At 31.1% G+C, this 3777-nt stretch overlaps 1 long non-coding RNA gene across 1 annotated transcript; it reads right to left on the bottom strand.

The window, feature by feature from the left end:
• Positions 1-250: 250 nt before the first annotated feature.
• Positions 251-3242, bottom strand: LOC111890283 (uncharacterized). The gene is made up of 3 exons (XR_002849788.3): positions 3000-3242; positions 2830-2899; positions 251-2737 (listed from the first exon to the last, which is right to left on the bottom strand). It is a non-coding gene; the product is annotated as an uncharacterized LOC111890283 (long non-coding RNA).
• Between the last annotated feature and the right edge of the window lie 535 nt (positions 3243-3777).

The raw sequence follows: 3777 nt of genomic DNA, 5'->3' as shown, positions 1-3777 counted from the left end.
TTTTATTAAATAAAATAATATTTATTAAAATACTATTTATAATATTCAATCAAATATTATTTAACACAATATAATATTAATTAAGGCCTGTAACAAAAAAATTATTGATATTATATTTATCATAGTTAAATATTATTATACTCTCGTCCTGCGAACACCTAACAGGGATCAAGATTTCTTACGTTAATGCGAAAAAAATTATATAAAAGAAAAACCCTAAACATCAATTTTACTAACATACGTTCAAAGATTTTACCAAACATTAAAATATTTGCATTCGCATAAAACTATAAACAATTTTTTTTGACAAATTTAATTATGTACATGAAAAATCAAGTAACAATAAATCCTTGTTCACGGTTACATCTATTCTACCAGCTCCTATATCACATGCCTTTTTGAAAATAGATTCATTGGGTTTTCTGGCATAGTTGATGGTTTCAAACTTTTCTTTTATTCTGTGATGTTCAGATTCAAGAAAAGTGACTTGTTTTAAATAATCACGCAGCATTTGTTCAAAATCATTATTTTTAGCAGTTAAATTTTGATTGTCTTGTTTTAAAAAAGAATTTTCAATTCTAAAATATCTTTTGCTTCAGTAGGAACAATCGAGTAAATCTTTACTTCCAAATCCTTTCTCTGAATCGAGGCCTGAATTAATTGTTCCAAGACATGAGTGTAATCTTTGGATTTTCATTCAACATTTCTCCGAGTTTGAATTGCTTCGTTTGAGATTCTGATTTACAAATGATACGTATTAAGATCCGCTTGCAGGCTAGGCTAATCGCAATCACAATGATGACTGATGAGGGACTCAAACGATGAAATATGTAAAGAAAAATTAACAAAGATTTCTAAACAAGTGATATTAAAATGAAATTTGTAAAAAAAAACTTATGGTAGGTTTATAAAAATGGTAGCCAAAAGTTAAATCACAAGAACTCAACCAATTGCTAAATATTAAATTCCAGTTATAGGGTGACAAATATACAAATCAAAAAGATAAGAATACAAAATATAAATATGAAAATGTTAATCAACACTAAAAAGTTGTAAAGGACTAAAAGCTATAAAAAAAGTAATTGCAAAAAAATGAGTAAAAATAAAAGTTAGAAGTGCTATCAACTAAGTTTAGTTAAATTATAAGACTGATTAAAACAACTTGCCTATCAAAATAATTTACCAAGAATTATTTTAGCCCAAATTAATATTAATTGGGCCAATTGATTAGAAAGAGCCTAAATATTATTTTAATTCTCAAATGATTTAGCTTAAGCTCAATGTTTCTTTTATATATATAACATCAAATAACACGCTCTTAATGAAGTTCATCATAATTATATATAACATCAAATACAATCTAAGCCATTGGTACAATTAAATAGTACCTAATGTTCATTTAATGAAATTTAATAATATTTTAATATACTACTATAAAATTTAATAAAATTTTAATTTGTTATAAAGAAAATAATTTCTTATAGAGTAATGTTCATCATAATTATATATAACATCAAATATATCTAAGCTGTTGATAGATTATATACCGAAATGACCGATATTAAATATATAAATACTCATATTATTGTTGCATGATTTGGCAGAAGCACCAAAATCTAATAGCAACAATGGCAGAATATTTATACCGTATGAACTCGCAAAAAGTTACCAAGATACAAATGACACATAAATACTTATATATGGTGTCTTTTAGGATAAATAACCAACTAGAATACATGTCTCTGTTAATAAAACGAACAAACAAGTAAACAACCCATATGCTTTTAAACACGATAAAAGTTTGCACTAAAGGGAACCAATTCACGAAAACTAATTTGCAGCATATATTAATCTGAATCGACATCTAAATTATTTAATAAAAGATAAAAATTGAACTAACGAAAAATTATGTACCTATAACTGCCTATTTTTGAATCAGAATCTTAAATTCCCACAATGACAATGGCATCGTTTATAAACATAAACTAATATCACGATTACAGTAGCAACAAAACAATCCTAATCCAACAAAGCTTCAAAAATGTGTTATACAGCCTTTCAAAGAACTTAATTATGTGAGCAACCACACTTAATTCGTAATAATGTTCATATTTAGCCGGTTAATTATGCAATTCACGACGTATAAGAAACGTATCACACGCTAATTTGTTAATATTTGGCGGAAATTGATGATAAAAGATGATATTTGTACCTTGTGAGCCACATAAAGTGATGCCGATTTTGTAATTCTGAGACTGCTGCTATGATTGATCAATTACGAGCGTTCTTCCAACAGATTCGACGGATTCATTGATTCGACGGATTCTTGAAATGCTTGGGACTAAATTTGTTCCAAGCGTTTCAAGAGCGACAATATTGATGTGTGTGTATCATTAAAGCCATAGAAGAAAGAGAAAAAGGGGAAGAAACGAGACAAGAACATGAAGGGAGAGCCGGGCAAACCCCGTACCACCTCCCTTCACCAGAACAAAAAAGTATGGATTTTATTAGACTTGTTGGCCTGCCAAGCAAGCGCACCTGACATGGCAAAGGCCGACTCACAACAAGAAATTCAACTCTCCTTTACATCTACAGATCGTATATATGCGTGCCTGAATTCACGAAAATCATTCATCGATACTACCAGATCGACATGAACGATCAATTACACAATCACTACTACAGATTGTATTATAGCTTCAACCCATATCATCGATAAAGAACACATGAATACGATCTGAAATACAAAAAACACAAACAAGTTAGATCCAGTTAATTAATTATTTGGATAAAAAACGAACGTGATTCCATAAATCAACGATTTCTCACCGAGAAGCGGATAAGGACGCACTGGTTAATCATAGCGCCATACACGGAATCCATGGAGGATCTTCACAAGCTATAGATGATAGATAAAGCCGAATTAATTCAACGATATAAACAGAGAAGAAGCGAAGTATCATCAGTAACGTGTATAGGACAAACGTATAGAAACATACCTCATCCACATGGAAAAGAGAGCCGGAAACTTCGATTCTGATGAAGATAAAGATCGCCGGAAATAAAATCCTGTTAACGTGGTAAAATCATAACCAAATTGTAGATCGGAGGCCGATCTATGCGGGTGTACAATAATAATAGGGCAATTTTGGACGTGTTGAAGAAGATCTGAGAAAAACAGAAGCAGAGAGAGCCTCCGACATGGCTGAAAAGAAACAAAGAGGATAGGGATAAAGAATAAAGAATAGGATAACAGGGTTATTTATTGACCCTTGGATATGATCCAACGGAAGGGATTAAAATACATTGGTGTTTTCAACGGCTAGATTTAAGACACAGCATTGCAAACTAAAGGTTATGAAATAGAGGGCATCTACCGAGAAGATTCCAGATGCGTGTGACGCGGCTCAACGTGATTTTGTTTTCAACAAGAGGGAAGTCATGTTCGTTATGACAGTTTGATAAAGGTTGTTTTAATGTGGGTAATTTTTTTTTAATCTGAAACACATATTTCATGCAGTTCATCGAGCATGAATCAAATCAGAATTCCCGCATAGTTCATTCTTTCGGTTACTAAGGTTAAGGCAACTCAAAAGAATTATGTTTATAATTTGGTCAAATACATATCAAAATAGTTATGAGCTTAGACACCTAATTCAACAGTCTCCCACTTGTATAAGTCTAATAACTATTTTGCAAGTACGACTTCAGAACCTGATTAGCAATCGTAGCTTTCAAAAGCTGTTGTCGAACTCTGATCTTATCAGCAACACGTCC

This window comes from Lactuca sativa, chromosome 4 (genome assembly GCF_002870075.4).
Source record: "Lactuca sativa cultivar Salinas chromosome 4, Lsat_Salinas_v11, whole genome shotgun sequence".
Classification (NCBI taxonomy): Eukaryota; Viridiplantae; Streptophyta; class Magnoliopsida; order Asterales; family Asteraceae; genus Lactuca; species Lactuca sativa.
The sequence above is the reverse complement of the archived record's forward strand: the minus strand, read 5'-3'. Positions and strand labels throughout refer to the sequence as shown.